We start from the raw sequence: 21,804 nt of genomic DNA, 5'->3' as shown, positions 1-21,804 counted from the left end.
GGGACAGACATCTGGTCAGTGGTGATGGATTCTTTGGAAACACGCCTTCCCTGTACCCACCTGTCCCACCACCCATCACACCGCAGACACAAGAGCTATGGGGACAGCTAGACCCCAGCAGACAGCAGGCAGGGTGCTGGTCTGGAAGAAAGTTCATACTGGAGGAATATCCTGAGGGTGGGACCCAAGCTCTTCATTCCTCATTCCATGGTTTCTTTTATCTGGTATTTCTGGGCAAGACAATGAGCAGGCAGACTGGAAAGTTACAGGACAGCTTTGCCAATCCCTGCCAAAAATGCAGCAACGCAAGCTGGAAGGAAGCTAGAAGGAGACTCGAGCCTCTTTTAATTTCCTCTTCTGTTTTGCTTGTGTGCACTCCCCCCACCCACCCTACTTATAGTCTTTTGTGCCCTTGGGCTCTAACTGCAAAGCAGAGCTACTTCCCAACCCAGATGTGGAGAAACCCACCCGCAGTCTCTCCTGCCTGGTGTGCTGGCCACATTCCGCAAGGCTCTGGCTCTCCCTTGGGCAAGGCTCGTGCTCCCTTGGAAGCATGAGATCAACCAGGAAACCCAATTCCCAGGCCAAGCTGGACATACAGTGGGAAGAAAAGCTGGGTGGATCTCTCCCTCTCTCCCTCTAGACTGGAGTCAGGACTAAACCAGAAGCAACCCTGGGAAGCTGGTGGGTGGAAGAGAACCTTCCAGTTCCCGGCTTCTCAAGAGAAGAGAGCCTTCGGAAGGCTGCCATGACCACTTAGCGTACCCACATCCTTTCTGGGCAGCTTCTGGATGTAGTTCTCCATGTTCTGTGTGTGTACACATGCACACACACACAGCAATTGCAGGTAGGAGTGGCAGAGAAAAAGTGAGATTGGGTTGAAATGCTTTCCTGTCTGGGCAAGTTATTTAACCACACTGACCCTCAAACTGGAGATAATTTGCAGAACTGTGGTGAGGATTAAAGGAGACAAGGCTCCTGCTGTGAGATTTGCACAGAGAGGGCTCTCCACAGATGTGAATTCCTTCTTGGATCCTGGCAACCAGTTGTCACTTGAAAATGACAGACTAGGAACTTGAAGACTTGGCTTCTGGTCCCAATTCTGCCATCATCTACTAGCTTGGAGACCTTAGGCAAGTCATTTACCCTCTGTGTTTTTCTGTCTCCTAATCTTTAAAAACAGTATTTCTCAAATGGTAGTGTGCATCAGAATTGCCTAGAAGGCTTGTAAAATGCAGATGGCCAAAGTTTCTGCTTCAGCAGTTCTGGGGTGGGACTGGAGAATTCGCTTTTCTCACCAGGTCCCAGGTGATGTGGATGCTGGTGGTCCCGGAACCACACTTTGAATCTAAGAACTCTTTCCAGTTCTAATGGTTTAATAAGTATTTTAAATTAATCCATATTAAGCTGTTGTGACTGACACTTATTTAATATGTTCTTTTTATGGTCATTTGCATTTTAAATATCTTAACCTAACACGATCATCTACTTCTAAGTTGGGTACAAAAAAGCCCTAGAGTCTGCGACACAAAAGATGATTCAGAAGAAAGGGCTTTCCGGGCCTCTCCAGTCACGCTGTGTGGATACCCTCTAAAAAGCAGATCGTTTGAAAAACCAGCTTCCCACGTGACTTGGCTGTAGTTGGTTAATTACTGTTTTGGGGCACGATGTCTGAGGCCAAGGGAAGGTCCCTGGTTGCCTAAAATCAGTCCATGGCCAGGCCCTATTGCTGGAAGCAGGAATATCACTCAGCTGGTGACATTCTCAGTCCCTTCCCACCCCCCTCTCTCAGGGCCCTGGAGAGCAGCCTCCTACCTGGGGTGGGCGGCAGACCCCAGGGCCTGCAGCCTGGAGGCTGTCACTCTGCAGCGGCTCCACAGTCTGGGTGTACAACCCCTCTCAGCTTTGCTACCTGCTTTCTTGTGGCTGTAAGGCCTGTCCAGCCAGGTGGCCAAGCTCTGTAAATGCTGCTGTCATTCTGCTGATGCTCTGGGCCTTGCCTCAGGGAAGAGAGCTACCTCAGGCATCCATTAGAGAGTAATCACACCCTCCTCCTCAGCCTCTTGCCTGTCTCCCACCCAACAGGGCCTTCTGCTTCTGGTACACAGAAATGCAAAGAGGGCAGACATTGTTAAGTAGTAACACCTCCATCCTCACCATAGTCTCAATATTTCTAATGGCAAACTCAGGTACGTGGACAAGGTCTTTAGGGAGAAGGTCTGAGAAAGAGGGTTCCCAGAAAGAATCCAGGGGCTGAAAGCAGGGCTGAGATCAAGCCCTCAGGGGCCCAGCCTGCGCCCTCACACCAGGCTTCCTGCAGGTTCCAGAGGATAGGGGAGGGATGCCTCTGGCAACCCCACTCCATCCCCCCACAGAGCATCATCCCACAGAGCACCTTGTTCTGTTTGTTCATGCTGCAAGTATTTCTTAAGAGTCTATTCCAGTCTGGGTATTGGGTCAGGTGCTGGAGATCTGAAGACGAACAAGAGGTGGCCCCCAAAATCTCCTGATCTAACACAGAGAGAGAGCTGTACAGATTATCATCAAAAATGCAGTGAGGAAAATGAATGCAAAGTCTATGTGAGCTTAGGAGAGAGTTAACTCTGCTTGGAGAAACAGGTGGGAGAAGCAAGAGAGAGCGTCACAGAGGAGGTGACATTTGAACTGGTCCTAAAGGACAAATACGAGAAAACATGTCTGGACAGGAGTAATATTCAAAATCTTCAACAACTGCTAAGGCCCACACTGGGCCCAACCAGAATAGAAGTTGATTAAATATGACTAAACACGTGCAACTACTTTTACTTCCTCCCCAAACCCTTTTAGAACAACGGTATTTAAAAATTAAGCATAAATACACAAGAATGGGAAGAACTGGAGAAGAAACAAAGTAATAACCGGTTTTAGAAGCTGGAGATCAGATGGACAAGTGGTAAATGGCTCAGAAATCCCAAAAAGCTGAATTCTAAGCCAGCAGCGGAAGAAGCTGAGAACCACCCCCATTTATACTGCAAAACCCTCTTAACAGCTCAGAAATTGGTGGTACCAATCCTTCTTGAAAGCAAGAGTAAAAAGGAGAGAGGTAAAATAAGGAAGTTTGGGCCAGGCACGGTGGCTCATGCCTGTAATTCCAACACCTTGGGAGCCCAAGGTGGGCAGATCACCTGAGATCAGGAGCTTGAGACCACCCTGGCCAACAAAGTGAAACCCTGTCTCTACTAAAAATACAAAATTAGCTGGTGTGGCGGCATGCACTTGTAATCCCAGCTACTCAGGAGGCTGAAGCAGGAGAATTGCTTGAACCTGGGAGGTGGAGGCTACAGTGAGTTGAGATCGCAGCCTGGGCAACAAGAGTGAAACTCTGTCTCCAAAAAAAAAAAAGGAAGGTTGGTTAGCAGTCTGCTTAGGAAGCAGTCAGAGTTCCTTCTCTGATGAGTGACTGCCCCTTGCCCAGCCCAGCAGAAGATGGAGTTTTATTCTTTGGAAAGAATAGATAGAGGCTTTCTGGACTGGGAAACACCAGGTAGAATTGAGGAGAGATCTACCACACTGAAAACAGGGGGATTAAAGAACATCCACTTGCATTCCCATTACTGAGGCTCCAGTCTTCATCCACTAGGTGCTCAGAGCACCAACTCTCAGTATAGTACCCTCCAGGCAGAGGGTGGATGAGCCTTCTTTGAAGACCCCAACCCAGCTAAGAAGAAAGACTTTACAATACTGACATTGAAGATTCCACAAGAAAAAGGCCCAACCATATGATTCTCCAATAAAACCCATTGCCATCAAATCCCACCTGCACTCAGAGATTTTTAAATACATGCAGAGAAACAAGAATAACTGGATGACTAAAGAAAGCTTCAAAATCAAACAACAGAGACCAAACAACTTGGAAAGAATAGAGACTGCAGGAAGAAAAAACTTTAAAAAATTACCATTAATTTCCTCAGACAAACAATATGCAATCACAAAACAAGAACAGAATGCTATAAAAGGAACATTCAGAGAATAGAAACAAAAATTCTTGTAAATTAAAAATATAATAAATGAAGTACTCAACAGGGAGTTGGAATGTAAAATTGAGGAAATATTCCAGAAAGTAAAGCAAAAAGACAAAGAGATGGAAAAGAGGAGAGAAAAGTCAATAAAACTAGAGGCTAATGTAAGTTCTAAGCATGTTTCTAAGCATGTTTCTAAGCTATGGCTAATGTAAGTTCTAAGCATGTTCTAAGCATGTTTAGGGTATGCTAGGCTAAGCTATAATGTTCAGTAGCTTTTCAAAAACGCATTTTCAACTTATGATATTTTTAACTTATGAGGGGTTTATTAGGACATAATCCTATGGTAAGTTAAGGAGCATCTGTATAGCATTCAATCATTACAGCATCATTTTTTAACAAGACTATCTTTTCTCCATTAAGTTGTCTTTGCTCCTTTGTCAAAGATCAGTTGACTACATTTGTGTGGCCTATTTCTGGGTTCTCTACTCTGTTCTATTGACCTATTAATTTATTGTTCTACTGACCTATTAATTTATTAATATAAACTTTAGAATTACTTTATCAATATCTACAAAATAGCTTTCAGGGATTTTGACTGAGATCGTGTTGAATCTATAGATAAAATCAGGAAGAATCAACATCTTACTATGGAGTCTTCCTATCCATCAACACATTTTGTTTTGTTTTTAACCCCAGTGTTCTGAAATGTCATGATGCTGTGCTTCTTGCCTCAGTGGATCTATTTTTATCAGTTGTGCTTTTATTTTTATCTAAGGTATCCAAAAAGCACAGGTTTTTGACAAAAAAAAATTGGTAAGGTGGACTTTATTAAAATAAAAAACTTCAGATCTATGAAAGACACTGTTAACAGAATAAAAAGACAAGGCCCAGACTAGAAGAGAATATGATGTGCAATACACACATCTGAAAAAAAAACATGTATCCAAAATATATAAACAACTCTTAAAACTCAACAATAAGAAAACAAATGCCCCAATTAAGAAATGGATAAAGATCCAAACAGACTCTTCATCAAAGAAAACATACAGATAGCAAATAAGTACATGAAAAGATGCTCAACATAATTTGGGTGAGGAAATTGCACATTTAAACAATAAAATACTGCCACACACCTGTAAGCTATTTAGGGTCATGAAACTATTCTATATGATACTGTAACAGTAAATATAAGACAGAGAATAAGCATTTGTCAAAACCCACAGAACTTCATAGCACAAAGAGTAAACCTTAATGTATGAAAATTGTTTTTAAATAATTTAGGAGGTGGAGGAAGCCCAGGATAGAATGCATAATTTGACAAAAAATCTAAATATATTAGAAATATATGAAACAAGCTCACTGAAGAGGTCAGGGAATAAGGTGCTGACCTTAGTAGTTTTGGAAATAAGCAGAATGTATAAGACTAAAGGCAAAAGGAACCGTACTCTAGTTTGATAAGAGTTTCTCCCCATGAGGATGTAGGTTAACAATTCTGAAACGGCTACATTCGTATATGGGAATTGAATATTAAGTAAATGGATGGCAGATGGTGGGAGTCAGGTTTCTCACTGTTGGAATGGGAAGTTACAAATAAGCAGAGGGAAGAGACTAAAACGATCCATGAGATGATGGATTAGAGTCAGAGATGTCAGTATGAACTCATGGTTACCTTAACACAAATACAGATGGTGACATATAAAATATTTACAGACATGTATATGTACAGTGGTTAGTACACACACACATATATCCATGCACTGTCATCTGAGAGGGCCTAGAAGCAATGACATCTGAGTAGCAATGAGCATACCTAATTATTAGAAACCTTGGCTACAAACAGTCACAGCCAAGAAGAGTCTAAGGAGATATGACTACTAAATGTAATGTGGTATCCCAATGAGATCCAGAAACAAGAAAGAACATTAGGGGAAAACTAAGAAAATCTGAATAAAGAATGAAATTTAGTTAATGATAACATACCAATATTTGTTGTGACCGATGTACCATACTAATAGAAGATATTAAGAATGGGGCAACTGGGTATGAAGTATATGAAAGCTCTCTGAACTATCATCGCAATACTTCTGTAAGCTTATAACTATGCTAAAATAGGATATTAAAAAAAAAAAAACTCCCACAACCTTTTGGAGAGAAAAAACAGGGCATGTACAGAGAATCAGGTATCAGAATAGTTCCAGATTTCTCAATGAAATCTAAAATTATGAAGGAAAATTATGTCCAAGCTAGAATTCTATATCCAACCAAACTATCAATCAAGTGTGATAGTAGAATAAAGATACTTGAAGACATTAAAAGTTCCAAATAATGTATGTTCCATGTACTCCTTCTTAGGAAGGTCCTGGAGGATATGCTCCACAAATACAGATGGATAACCAAGAAAGAAGATGCCATAAGATATATGAAACAGAAGATCCAACACAGGACAGAATCAAAGAATCCCAAGTATGACGGTAAAAGGTAGCCCCAAGATGATAGCTATGCACCAGGCACAGGTATCAATTGGTCCAGATTGGAGCACATCAGAGACACAGCGAAATTTCTGTAAAAAATCTGAACATTTTAAGAAGAGATTTAGATAAATGGTAGAGATCCAGAGATTGAAGTAGTAATAAGTACATGGAATCATAAGCAAATAAAATAATGCAATAATCAACTCTAGGGAAAACAAAAAGTAATTCAAGAAAGGAACAGAATCACAGAGATACTAGATGGCTTACCTGGGAAGAGTGTGTACATAGTAATAACAATGTAATTACTCAATATTTATTTCACCAAAATTATGACATAAATACGTTGGGAGGATGAGGGAGGTAATGTGTCAGTGAGCTTTTGCTAGGTTATATTGCAGTAACAAAAGAAATCACAATAACTTACAAGAATAAAAGTATTTCTCACTCATGTAACATTGAAGGACAGGTGGGAGTCAGCTGTGGCTGCTCCACATGTCTTCTTCACTCTAGGATCTAGGCTGAAGGACTGGCCACTCTTTGGGACATGTCCATTTTCTTAGCAGTGGGAAAAGAGTAACTTAACTTGATCACACAATGGCTTTTAAGCTTCTGATCAGAAGTGGCATATAGCAGTCCTACTCACATGCCACTGACCAAGTAATCACATGACCAGGCTCAATGTCAATTGCATTATTCCCTCCATAGGAATGAAAGTCACGTAACTATGGAAAAGGCTTGTTATCCATTGATGGGGGAAAACAAATCAATTGGAAACAATACCATTGATTAATACATATATGTACTGTAGTGCAAGGTGGTAGGTAGGTGCAATGAAAGAGAGCTAAATTTTCATCTTCCACTAGCGCCAATACTAGTGGGAAGCCAATACCTAAAACTGAAAAATCAAGATGTAGCCATTTACACATGTGATTTAGAAATATGGCTATAAGCACAAAAATTCAAGAGAAAGAATGGAAAAGAGTCACTCCTGAAGATGGAGATAAGCTAGGGAAGCAGGGGATTCTGTTTTTCATACGTTTTTAAAAACCATTTGCTAAGAATTACTAAAAAATGACAAATAATGAGGGCAAGGCAATATCACTAAACTTTACTATGCCATGGCTACTTTCCCCTCTGTTTTTGATAGCAAGAAGTATTAACATATAAATCTCTTTAATGTAAAACAAAGAAAGTGAAGTTGTCGACAGCTACTATTATAAAAACACTTCCTCAAAACCTACCACTTAGTGTCCCACATCCTCAGTGACAACACTCCTTCCTACATAAGAGAAACCTAAATATTTTACTTTTCTCAGTCAACTCTGTATTATCCAAGCCACAAAAGGAGGCTGATGATGCAGAAACCCTGATAGAATGTAACTCAAAAGTCACACGAATGACTTTACATGCATTCATGTTATTGCTATGCAAGAAATTTGCCCTACTAAGTATGCATAACTCCAGCTAACATTTCAATTCTTTGCCTATATACAGATTAGGTTAGGACAAACTATACTAATGGCCCATGGAATAACAGAGCTTAGAAATACAAAAACTACCTAAAATGATAAATCATAAGCAGCTGACCAGGAGTCAACATTCGTTTTCCCCTTCTATACTCTCAAGGTATGCCCTGCATCTTAAAAAGTATAAAAGTGACAGGCAACGTAAACATTTTGAGTGTTGAGTAACAGGAACTCAAATTTGGCCCGATATTTTCTCCTTAATTTTGCCAGGCCACATGTGAATTTTCATTTACAAGCATGACATTGCGCCTGCTTCCCTACCCTGAGCAGAACTGGAGGTAACAGCACCTTAGCCTTAGAAGACCACAAGTCCAATTGTCAGCCTGTCGACCCTCAGACCCACCAGCCTACTGGCCTAGGTCAATACAAAATTCCCCTTCATTAATAACCCCTTATAGAATCTCCCTCACAAAAAAAAAAAAAAAAAAACTTTTATAGAAAACTAATTCAAATACAATCTTTTATTTATTTATTTATTTATTTATTTATTTATTTATTTATTTATCTGAGACAGGGTCTCACTCACACTGTCACCCAGGCTGGAGTGCAGTGGTACAATCTCGGCTCACTGCAGCCTCGATCTCCCAGGTTCAAGTGATCCTGCTGCCTCAGCCTCCCGAGCAGCTGGGACTACAGGCACGCATCACCACACCTGGCTAATTTTTGTATTTTTAGTAGCGACGGGTTTTCACCATATTGGCCAGGCTGGTCTCAAACTCCTGACTTCAAGTGATCCGCCCGCCTGAGCCTCCCAAAGTGCTAGGATTACCGGCATGTGAGGCACCGTGCCTGGCCATCAAATCTTTTTCAAACTGATGGTGCTTAAGGATAGAAGAATATTTTTCACTACATTTCTTTTCATACTTTTTGATGTTTGGATTGCCTAAAATTCAATATTTTAAGCATCAAAAAAGGTGGGGTGGGGAGAAAGGCACGTGAGTCTGGCATCTTGTAGAAACAGCACACAGCAGAGTATGATCGGGGTTGTGGTGCCTAGGTAAGGCTGGAAGGGAGCTCTGGAAGCCAGGCTGGAAACAGCCTCATGATGGTGATGAAGCCTCGACCTAAGCATGGGTATTAGAAAGATAATCCTGGGAACGGAATAACTTTAGGGATCAGAACTAGTGGGGACAGATACTCTGTGTCCTTGGTTATTTGTACATTGCCTCATTTGAAATCACGGGAGCCTGAACTAGAGCAGTAACAACAAATGTGTAGCCAACAAGAAGAAGTCAGGAGATACTCAGGGGGTCCAATCAATAAGACTAGGGGACTGCTTCATTGACAAAGGTGAAGGTAAGAAGGATGGAAATAACATACAAGGTTTGAGCAAGGGTCAGCTTTGGGTTTAGTCCCCATCCCATGACAAGCCCCACCCACAGCCTCTAATAAGGCAGAAGGCACTTTGTCCATTGTCTCAGTCTTCTGAAGTGTACTTGGCAAGCACAGCTTTAAGACAAATCCACCCACCCTCATACCTAGAAGCCAGACTGCTCCCTGGGGCTCCCACCACACTGGTAACTAAGGGATTGAGAATACGACTGGTGAAGCTATACAGAGGCTGGAAGAGACCTGTTTCTGAAAAGGCAGTCTGCCCCTTCTCCCTCTCAATACAGTCCCAGAACAGAGGCTACTGGAGACTGGAGGGTGTGGTTAGAAAGTTGGGAGAGGGATTGCTGAAGATGTAGTAGAAGCTTGTCCAACCCACAGCCTGTGGGCTGCATGCGCTTTGAATGCAGCCCTACACAAATTCTTAAACTTTCTTAAAACATGATTTTTTTTTTGGCAATTTTTTTTTAGCTTATCAGCTATCATTAATGTTAGTGTTTTTTGGTTTTTTGTTTGTTTGTTTGTTTTTTGAGATTGAGTCTCGCTCTGTTGCCCAGGCTGGACTGCAGTGGTGTCATCTTGGCTCACTGCAACCTCTGCCTCCTGGGTTCAAGCAATTCTCATGCCTTAGCCTCCCGAATAGCCAGGTTTACAGGCACGCACCACCATGCCCGGCTAATTTTTGTATTTTTAGTAGAGACAAGGTTTCACCACATTGGCCAGGCTGGTCTCAAACTCCTGACCTCTAGTGATCCGCCTGCCTCAGCCTCCCAAAGTGCTGGGATTACAGGCATAAGCCACCGCGCCCAGCCAGTGTTAGTGTATTTTATGTGTGGCCCAAGACAATTCTTCTTCCAGTGTGGCACAGGGAAGCCAAAAGATTGGACACCCCTAAGCAGCAGAAGGTCATGTGAGATGATGACTCATGGTGCTAGGTGCAACCTCACATCGTGGTTGACATATCCAAATGCATCCACATCCTTCTGATTGGGTTACCATGCTGGCCTTGGAGTTGAGGTGAGCAGCAGGGACCTCATATGATATTTTGTATATACATTACTACTTTCTGGTCTGTAGCTCTTTTTTCAATTTAGAGTCAATAGTTTTCTGTTTGGGCCAAAAGTATTTTTATAGGCCACACATCATAGTACCTACAATGTCCTGCAGTGTGTGGCCATTAGGAAGCCAGCAATGACCTCTGCTCAGGCAGATGGGGGTCGCTGATGAGAACACCATGAGGAGGAGCTACAGTCAAGGTTTCAGTTCCTGTCCTAGCCAACTGGTTATGCCCAGCCCAGCAATGACAGATCTCATTTGGGGGTACAGCTGGAGAGAGTGGGTGGCACCACAGAAAGTCACCCCCCTTGCAAGTCTAAATGCACATGCTGTTGTGAAGTGGGCAAACATGCCCTGCACAAAGGCAGGCCTGCCCGGAACGCATGCACCATTCAGAGTGTAAGGTAGCAGGGCAGAGATGGACGTATGCAGGGAAGTAACTGAAGCACACAAAAGGCCCCTTTAACCTCTTCCAGCTAGCGGTTCAGAAATACACAGGAAACCCTCGATATTTGCCGAGTCGTGATTTGTGGTTTCAAACATGCACAAGGCTGCCTGCTCCTCACTCCTTGCCAGCCCACACGATGTGCTGCTGGCAGCCAGAGTGGCAGACACACGGCCCATGTGTCTCTACAAAGCTCCCTCAGAGTGGCCTTTTCAGCTGCCCTGATTCCATGACAGGGAGATTCTTCCCCCTCCCCACAAATCCACTCATTTTTAACCCCTTACGGTTAGCCACAGATATTATACAATATGTGAACTAGAAGGCAGGGGTCTGAGACACCTAATCTCTACCTTTTCTGGCTCCTTACCCATTATCCTCCATCCCACCCCCTGCTGAGTGCAATCAGGAAGACTGTCTACTAAGAATAGGCTGCTCTCTTTGGTTAGCACACTGTAGGCTGAACTCTGTCAAAAAAGGCTTCTCCATCCATCCCAAGGATAATCAGTACTGTTGTGCTTGACTCAGGAAAACCTGCCCTCTTCCCTGGCCCCCGCAGCCCCCTGCTCAACCATCATTAATATCAAGAATCTTCTAGGCTAGATGCTGAAAGGTAGAAAGAACAGACAGAGAAGAGCAGAGGGCAAATGCTGAGCATCCACAGGGGAAGAGCATGCACCAGCCTAAGGACCAGGTGCACTCGGATGCTAAGCCTATTGCTTCCATCCACTCAGCAAGTACAGTGCTTACCCTAGACAGTGAGTGGATGCCAACAAAGTGGTACTGATACTTGCCAAAGAGATGAATACGATCTAAGCTGAAGGCCCTGGGTTTACCCACAGTGATCATATTTTGGAACCACATATCAGAGCCATTCTGGAAAATCCAGGTCATAGAATAGCAGGAAATATACAAAAACAACCTTGAGTGTAGGATGATGGGATGCAGCCATGTATACAGATATGCTGGGAGAATGCAATTGGTTACATGAATAAATTCAAGAGCTGCATATTGCCCAGTCTCTGCAAGGACGCTCAAAGATACAGAGTTTAGCAACCTAAGGTAACTGAAACGAAATTCTAGCCTTACTTTGCTTCATCTCAAAAAATGTTATCAGACACCACTTGATAACCAATAGAAATATTACTCAAATTGCCCTTTCTATCTTCCCAAGTCTCCCACACCTCTCTGGAGTCTGTCCTTTGCCAACTCTTCCAAACCTTCCCAGATGCCCAGCATGCAGCTTCTCTGTTGTCGCTCTGCTTTCTCACTCCACAGTGCTGTAGGGATAATTAGTTCCAGTGGAATAATCTAGAAGACTTCTCGGAGTAGGAGGCATGTGTGGTGAATTTCAAAAGATGAGTTGGATTTTAATAGAAGTGAAGTAAAGAACACTCAGGTTGAGGGGCTACAATAAGCAAAAACCAGGATGGGGAATAACATATCATGTCATGTTCAGGAACAGCAAAGTAGCTGGGGTCAGGGTGTGCAAAGATGCAGAGACAATGAGACTAGAGAGGCAATCAAAGTCTGGTCAAGAGTGGATTTGGAGGTCCAGTTTCTGAACTCACTGGAGGGATTTTTGGTAGAAAGGTAATGTGTGCCAAATAGCATTCCAGGAAGCCCCATTGGGTGGATTAGAGAGGAAGAGACCAGTAAGGAATGTACTGCATTAATCTATCAAACCAGCCTCCACTTTAATAAATGCTCAAAATGAATGGGGTTTTATTTCTAACAGGCAGTTGTAATGGAGACTACTGGAAAACGTGGTCATCTGAAATCCACAGATAGCTCCCAGGTCTCATTTTATCATCACTTACAGCTAGCTGCCTCCTGCCATGAATCTCCTCCCTGAACTTCACTAAGTTACAAAACAGATGAGTTTGACCTTCATGTCTCTTTGTCTCTATCCTCCTTTGAGACAGAGAAACTAACATGAAGATGGGCCAGAGAGGAGGTGCAGCAAGAAGAGAAAATATGAGCCTGGGCACTATAACCTGCATACACACAGCAACGGCTAGCTTTATCAGAAGCAGCAAACCAGCTGATAGCAAAACAGAATAAACAGTACCATTTGACGAAAAACATGGTTTTCGCCCTCTATGCTGGTCTAGTTGGCTACGTAGGTTTTTCATTTTGTTTTTTGTTTGTTTTGTTTGGTTTGTTGCTGCTGTTGTTTGTTTTTCAGACAAGGTCTTGCTCTGTAACCCAGGCTGGAGTGCAGTGGCGCGATCTCTGGGCTCACTGCAACCTCTGCTTCCTGGGTTCAAGCGATTCTCCTGCCTCAGCCTCCAGAATACCTGGGATTACAGACACCCACCACCACCCCCAGCTAATTTTTGTAGATTTTGTAGAAACGAGGTTTTACCATGTTGGCCAGGCTGGTCTCGAACTCCTGACCTCAAGTGATCTGCCCTCCTCGGCCTCCCAAAGTGCTGGGATTACAGGCGTTAGCCACTGCACCTGGCCTCTGTAGGTTTGTTTTATAAGCCTGTTTGCCTCCCTTCAATTGAAATCCCAGCCACACTTCAGAACTCACTTGAGCCACAAAACCACCCTAGTTATCCCTGCCCTCTCTAGTGTCCTTCTCCTGAACATCTTCAAGACCAGTTTGCCACTTAATCCCAACGCCAAATATAAATACGAATCTATCTTGCATTTTTGTTCATTTTGACTCAATGGATATTCACCTCTTCTCCCTAGCGAGGAATGTGTTCCTTAAGGTCAAGAATTCTGTCCTATGTTTCCCGCAGACTTCCCCACAGCACCTAGCAATATGGTGGGTATATAGAAAGAATGGAATAAACTGTTGCTGAGTAACTGGTTGTTTGAAAAGTATTTTTAAAATATAGCAGTGTTTATATTTGCTCTCTTTTTTATCATGGTTAAATTCACGAGAGAAGTTGGCTTTAGCAAACTTATTTTGAAATATTTTATTTAAACTGACAGCCAGGCGCGGTAGTACATGCCTGTGATCCCAGCTACTTGGGAGGCCGAGGCAGGAGGACTGCTTGAGCCCAGGAGGTCAAAGCTACAGTGAACCATGATTGCACCACTGCCCTCCAGCCTGGGCAACAGACCAATGCCCCTCTCTGGAAAAAAATAAAAATAAACTGGCAAACACTAGTATCACAGAAGTTGGAGCTGGAAGAGAGATATCTGCGCAGATCATCTTATATGGAAGTAATTGGTAGTACGTGGATAGTTGATTGATCTAGAACAAGTAGGGACAAAAAGATTCCTTAGTAAGTACAAATCAGTACTATGTTCTTAAGAGTTCAAAGACTACACTCCACCTTGTTCTATATCATCTTGTTTACTGGATTAAGTTGACCTCTCCTCTGCCCCCTAGTCTTTATTTGGACCAGGTTCCACTGCAGCCCAACCCTGTCTGAGTCACCACACTTTCTAAATAATTGCCCTGCAGTCTGAACTAATGTGGAGGCCTCGGGCTGTGAGAAGCAGGGTAACTGCAGGCTGCAAAACCACATTCTGTCATTTATTCATGGAGTGATGTTCAGAGCCCTTTAACTCTCTCTCTCTCTCTCTCTCTCTCTCTCTGTGTGTGTGTGTCTCTCTCTCTCGTGCACGTGTGTGTGTGTGTGTGTGTGTGTGTGTGTGTGTGTGTGTGTGTGTTGGGCTTTGTGAGCATCTGAGGTTCTATACCACCCTGTGGGGTTATAGAAGAACAGGGTGGAGACAGAGGGCATCAAAGATAGACAAAAAAAAAAAAGTGGATTCAATCCCTGACTCTGCTACTTCCTAATGTGTGACCCAGAGCCAGACCCTTTACTTTCATGACTCTTGAATTTTTTGTTTTGTTTTGTTTTTGCATTTAAAGGGTTCTTGTAGAGACTGAAAATATGTATAAGCACTTGGCCCAGTGCCTGATACAGGAAAACACCAATAAATGGTTGTAATGGGCAGGATTTCTCTTAGGTGTTCCCCAGGGTAGACTCATAGCCTCACCCTCCGTCCAGGCCACCCTAAGCCCAAACCCCAGCCTGCTTGTTACTGAAGAGCCCAGCTGAAACCACATTCCTGTGCAGTGAGGCTCTCCCTGATAAAAACAAAGAACTGGATCAACATTGGAAAGGAGAACGCTCAAGGGAAAAGTGAGCAACCATGCCCCGTAAAGCACGATTGAATGTGAAGAGCCCGGTACAGTGCCTGGCACAAAGAGGCACTTGATACATATTTTTGAATGAATTAATGAATTAATGCTCTCTGAATTATCTACTCGCAAGATTTTCTAGACTCCCATCTCCACATCAGGAGATGTCCTGTACTCACTAAGCTGGTGTCAGAGGATTTCCAATAGAAAAACTTTTTTAGTGCATTTAAAGATGCCACCACTGGTGTCGAATGAAGCTATGGCCAGTCATCCATATGAAGGGAGAAGGGCTAGATCGGGACCCCTGAACGAAGGAGTGTCTGCTGGCTTATCCTGAGGTACCTGTGCTTTTCTGTTTTAATTAAAATCAATAATTATTTTCATCTAACTACAATAATATCTTCACACTAGACAAAATAGAAGATATAGACTAAAACAAGAAAATGTTAATAATATTTTAATATTCATTGTTCCAGACTTTTTAAATACATGGATACATTTTAATCAAAATGGAATCATACCCCAAAAGTATCATTTTTTGCTTAGTAATTTATTTGGATCATCTTTCCAAAGTACTACATATTCTGCTCCACAGAATTCATTTCTTTGATCTAACAAAGAGTGTCATTTTTTAAATTAGTTTTTTAACACACACACATAACGAAAGTAAGACACAAACAAAAAATCCAGACAGTATCAAAGGTGTAAATAAAATGCAAAGCAAAAGCGCCTCCCACTGACGTGCCCAGTCACAGTCCCAAGAGGTAACACCTGGAGCCCAATTTCTAATAGCTTCTGGTGATGATTTCCTATCTGTCATCTGCTTAAAACCTGCCAGCAGCTTCACCTCGAGAGTAAATTCCAGCCCCGACCAAGGCCTGCCCTTTCTGAGCCTCCACTTACCCACTGGTAAAATGAGATGCTGTGTCCCACCATCGCCAGCAGGCCACAGTTCTGCCATCCACATGCCTATCTCAAAAGAGACTCCAGGGGCACTGAGAGCCGGGTCCCAGTGGTGGCTGGAGAGGGCTGTGCAGCCGCTGGGTCTCCCTCTCCTCTGCCTGAGGGCTTTGCATTTGACAAAAGACCCTCTCTCTGGCTCTTGCTAACAGCTCTTGCATTTGCCTTCATGTGCTACAGGGGCCGAAATGCATGAAGACAATTGCCATGGGTGACAAAGCCACTGAGCTGGCCGCCGCAGACCTGGACTCCAACCCTCCTGCTAGTAACTAGTTGTATGGCTTAAAACCTCCACGTTTCCATTTCCTCACCTATAAAATGAAGTGAGTGAACTGGAGCTTCAAAATTCCTTCCAATACTGGTGCTCCACTCCAGAGAAGTAAAACCATGGCATCTGGGTGACCGCCGCCACGTGACGCAGCACCCTTAGAACTGAACCAGCCAAGCGAAGGGATGTCCTCTCCACAGGCCCTGGCAGGCTGAAGTGCTGAGCTAGGCTCTACCTAGAAGATGTCTCTCAGTCTTCTTTACTGTCCAGAACTCCATGAAGTTGTCAATGTTACTCTGATCTTACTCAAGGAGAAAAATGGAGCCCAGAAATCTGAAGTAACATGTTCAACTTCAAATGGTCCAGTGGCAGAGCCAGGGTTGAAAGCCCCATCTATCTGACTGTCAACATTTCTTTCATGCTCTGAGTGGAGTTCATTGAACGTTTGATATGCAAGTCAGTCAACTATATTTTCTACAGAATAATCAAACACTTTATTAAATTAACCAGACATGACTTAACGAATTACCATGTTCACAAAAATAATACAAAATCAGTATTCTGATCCTCAGCTGTTAACAATCACTGCTTAACTGAACCCTCCTTCTTTCTACAGCTGTGGTTTTTAAACTTGAGAGTTGATCAGAACCTCCCAGAAGGCTTGTTGAACTACACATGGCTGGGCCCACCCCTAGAGTTTCGGATTCAGGTGGTCTGGGTAGGGTGGGACCCCAAAATGCACATCTCTCACGAGATCCCAACAGATGCTGGTGTTGTAGCCTAGGGCCTCGCTTGGAGAACCACTGTTCAAGCACTCTTGTCTCTCTGGCTCACCTAGCTTGTAAAAGCTCAAGGAAAGCTCTAAGACCTCAAGCTATCTCCTCAAGGAGTTAAAATTCTTACAGCTGTTCAGTTGTCCCGACCACAACTGCCATCATTCACTGTGAGGACTTTGCTCCTCTGTTCAGGGTCTGCTGTACCTACTTCTCTCTCTGGCACTCAGTGCAAGGGAGAACTTGGCTTTCTGCCCCATTCGTTGGCTTTCTGCTCCACACCAGCTGGCAAAGGCTGAAAGGAAAGGCCTCTAAGTAAGAATCCCAGCAGGGTGAATTCCCTGTGCTGGTATCTCAAACCAGAGGGCAAGACTGGTCCCCTTTCAAAGCATAAGATCTTCCCTTCCCACCACACATTGGATATCTAATAAATACTTGCATCTACATACAATGGATTTCTTCACCAGCTTTTTCTTAAAGCTTTGAATTCTTAAAGATGAAATGCTCTTTTTTTGGTCCCAAAATACAGTTTTTCAGAACTTCCTTTCAAAACACACAGACACACCCCGAAAGAATGTAACCGGGATTTAAAATTGCGGTTTCTGCCCAGAAGTCCAAGTGCAAGCTATGGCTGTGTTTCTCTGTTTGGCCTCATTTCTTGCTTGGAGTTATTAGGTATAATCAAGATTGCTGCTTACTGGGTAAAGGCCAAAGTTAGGAAGTTCCGTGCTTGAGCTCCAATCCTTTCAGGATTGCTAAGTGGTAAGAACTGCTTGAAAATCAGACTGGGAGTGTTATAGCTCTTTTAGACCTCGTCTAGCAGTTTTTCCAGTTTTTACCAGAATCTCTCCCTATCCCACAAACAATAAAGAACTCAGACTGAGAAAGCACAGTGTCCTTATTGAGATTACTCTCGGCAGCGAAAAATTGCTCTGGAGCTGAGGGAGGGAAGTGCTTTGCAAGAAACCTATAAAGGAGAAAAATGGGCATTTGGTGACCTCCATGTTGCCTTTCTGTCCTCTTCCTCCAATGCCTATGCTAGGGTCGTTCTGGCAGGACAGTGCAGTGAAAAAGGCCTGGAAAGCTGGGGGACCGCGATCCAGTCTCCTCCACAGCTGACCAGCAAGTGTCCCCAGACCTCTTACTTCAGCTCCAGGGACAGTATTTGGTGGTGTGGATACAGAGGAAACTGGCCAGGATGACCTCAGAAATTCGCTTCAGCACTATCTATTAGTGAGAACTGGAAGTGATTTTCACTAAATGTGCTGATAACTATGCTTTTTGATGTGACAATACCTTGGCACTTGTGAACTTTTAATAACCAGGGAGGAAATGTTGTTTGTCCAAGCCCTGAAGAGCCTATCTGCCAGGGTGAGACTCGAGTGGAATCAGGAGTGGCCCTGCCCAGAGTATGGCTGCCCCCCAACATTCCCACTCCCACCTCCCCACCCCCCACCCCTGCCATCCCACCGGGCCTGCTCCAACCACAACACTTCCTGCCCCCTCAGCTCCCTTCTGCAGGGAAGGTGAAGCTAGATGACTCACTTGCCTGGGCATGGAACAAAGGGATTCCTTTCCCTTTTCTTCCCCTTTATAGAGTCACAGCCTCACCAACACCCTCTCTCCCTGACGGGCTCTCACTATAAAGTCAGTCACTGAATTGCACACCTAAAACAAAGTGAATTCTATGGCACATAAATTATTCTTCAATAAAGTTGCTAAAAACGTTAAAAGAATGTCTTAAAGATTTCATTTGATTCTTCTCTGGTTAAGCTCTGAATCGAAACTAAAGGCATTTTGGTCAGGACACCTTCCAAATGATCACACACATGCACATATGCGCACATCCAGACACACACACACACAGAAAGAGAACTATAGCCATCAACCCTAATTAAAAATAAACCACAAAGGGCAAAATCTGAGAGGCACCAAGATAATCACAACCAACCTGAAATCATCAACTTCAGGCACCAGAGTCAGGAACGGTGCTGCTTCAGTCACTGCAAAATGATGTTTCTTTGCTTTCAGGAAGCTGAGACCGTCCTAGGTAGCCAAAAAGGCATAGAGTTCCTAATATTTAAGATGCCTTTTGCAGCACTTGTTTTCTAATTGAGCATGAAAAGAGCAAGGCAGAGGACACAATGAAGCAGCCACCAGCTCCCCTTCCCAGCCCTGGCCAGTCTCCAGTCTCAGTGGCCCCAGGTCAGCAATGCTACAGTGGATTTTGAAGTATTTCTATCACAGCCATTGCACGTGAAAACTTCCATAGTTCAGCTCTTTAATTCTCCCTACACTGAAATGGGGTAGAGTAGACTTCAAGTTGGCATTCTTTTTTTCCCTGCACTTCCAAAACCTCCACATGACCATTTTTAAAATGCAGGTGTGTTGTACCTGCAAGACCTTAAGAAATGTCTCAGAAGTTTATTTCTGTCCTGCTGCTCTATTTTGTTCGGTCAAATCAACTGCTGCCTCTGGCAGATTCTCTAATGATTGATTAGAAGGTGGGGTGTAGGTAGCTGGTTTTCTGGTGATACTAGCTTGAAAGAGCAGTTTCTGAAGAGCTCGCTGCCTCATTCACAGGGCTCAGCTAAGCCAGAGGTTCAGCAGATGACTCAAGGAGAAGTGTAGGGGGTGAGGGACCCGAACCAGGGAAAGATCAGATGCAGTGGGTTCACTCATTTTGATAAATCTTTTATTTTTAATCATCTGTAATAAGACCATAGTACATTGCGCCACGTGTATGATATATTTTGGAAAGGTAATGAAGTCTGGGGAGTAGGCAGTGTAACTCAGCTGCCAGCTATTAAATCGTTGCTTAGAAGTAGGGTAACGTCAGGGATTTGTGTGTGTCTATGTGTGTGCATATGTGTGTAAAAATTACAAGGCTAGTACATTAGCAGGGGCAAAAATTAGCCAGGTTCTACTACTATATTGAGATTTAGAACATCAGAGTACAGTGACTACATTTTTCTGTAGAGATCTTTACAGCTATTTGAAATTATGAACCCATAATATGCAAATGCACGGGGCTAAGAAATACACATTCTTGGCAGAGACTGAAGATGTTATAATGTGTGCTGTAAACGGCGACGCGTATGTGTATAAAATCAGCGCGCACATACTAACTGGTCGATTATCCCCTCTAAAACCACACATAAATTCTCCTGACAGGAATTGGAATTTTGCACACATCCCAAGAATGAACTGACTCTTAATGTGCTGTGTGTGTGTGAAGGATGGAGTATTAAAAAGCATCAGGAAGGGTCACTAAGCTAAGGAAGAGTGCCTGCTGATTCTCCAGTATGACAACAAAGGGTCTCGGGGCTATATTTTCCTCCTGCGCGTGGTCATTATAATATTAGTGATAGTCGATAATGTTTACTGAGTTTGGGCCTCTGTGCCAGTCATTGTGCTGGGTGCTTTTCATCCATGATCTCGTTTAAGGAGAGAAAGAGAGGCAGGGAGGGAGAGAGAGAGAGAGAGAGACAGAAAGAGAGAGAATGTGTGTGTATGTGTGTGTGTATCAGAGGGATTGGGGGTGATGTGTATGAATGTGGATGTATGCACGTGTGTTCTATTCGAGTGTGTGTGTGTCCTATTCGAGTGTGTGTGTGTCCGAGGGGTTGAGAGTGATGTGTGCACGTGTGTTCTATTCATGTGTGTGTATGTGTCAGAGGGATTGGGGATAATGTGTATGAATGTGGATGTAGGCACGTGTTCTATTCAAATGTATCTGTGTGTGTGTGTCCGAGGGGTTGGGGATAATGTGTATGAGTGTGGATGTATGCACGTGTGTTCTATTCGTGTGTGTGTATGTGTCAGAGGGGTTGGGGATGATGTATATGAATGTGGATGCATGCATGTGTGTTCTGTTCAAATGTGTGTGTGTGTGCATGTGTCAGAGGGGTTAGGGGTGATGTGTAGGAAGGTATATGTGTGCACTTGTGTTCTACGCCAATGCTTTACCACCCTGACAAATGACTACTTTCCCGAGGAATGTAACCATTTACTTTGGTAAAAATGTTAGTCTGCCCATGAAGCAGGCAGGAAGAAGAGCTCAGTCATCAGGTACTCAGGGACTGGGGACAGAGTCTTCATACAAAAATGTGTCCTTTTGTGGTGAGACTACTTCCCACCTGGAGCCAAAGTCTGGGCTAGTCTTAGCCATTTCTGAACGAAGAACAGGACATTAGGGAAGTACAATCCAGAATCTGAGAAGAGGCAAAAAATTCCCAAACTAGAAAGCTGCTGAGTCAGGTCTATACAGATGCAGGGTCTTAAAAATTATAAGGAAGGAAAAGAAAAAAGCCTTTAGTTAAACAATGGCTTATAATGACTTCTGCAAATAGGTGACTCTCAGGGAGGTGGCAGAATCTGGTGCATCAGAATCTGTCACAAAAAATTCCAGCAAAGCAATGGGGTTAGAATACAGGATGATTTAGCTTTCTGTAATGTAAGCAGAAATATCATTTTATCAAATAATTCACTTTTACAACCTTTCTCTCCATCCCTACCCTACTTCCAAAGCAGTTTAGAAAAACATCCAGGGATGGCCGGGCACGGTGGCTCAAGCCTGTAATCCCAGCACTGTGGGAGGCCGAGATAGGCGGATCACAAGGTCAGGAGATCAAGACCATCCTGGCTAACATGGTGAAACCCCGTCTCTACTAAAAAATACAAAAAACTAGCCGGGCGACATGGTGGGTGCCTGTAGTCCCAGCTACTCGGGAGGCTGAGGCAGGAGAATGGCGTGAACCCGGGAGGCGGAGCTTGCAGTGAGCTGAGATCCCGCCACTGCACTCCAGCCTGGGCGGCAGAGCGAGACTCTGTCTCAAAAAAAAAAAAAAAAAAAAAAAAAAAA

General features: G+C 43.5%; 1 protein-coding gene across 1 annotated transcript in view; it reads right to left on the bottom strand.

The window, feature by feature from the left end:
• ZBTB7C (zinc finger and BTB domain containing 7C) overlaps positions 1–21,804 on the bottom strand; it is a 382,043-nt gene that overhangs the window by 347,003 nt on the left and 13,236 nt on the right. The gene's annotated exons all lie outside the window — the stretch shown is intronic.

The sequence above is a fragment of the Theropithecus gelada genome, chromosome 18 (assembly GCF_003255815.1).
Source record: "Theropithecus gelada isolate Dixy chromosome 18, Tgel_1.0, whole genome shotgun sequence".
Taxonomy (NCBI): domain Eukaryota; kingdom Metazoa; phylum Chordata; class Mammalia; order Primates; family Cercopithecidae; genus Theropithecus; species Theropithecus gelada.
This window is presented reverse-complemented; position numbering and strand designations above follow the sequence as displayed.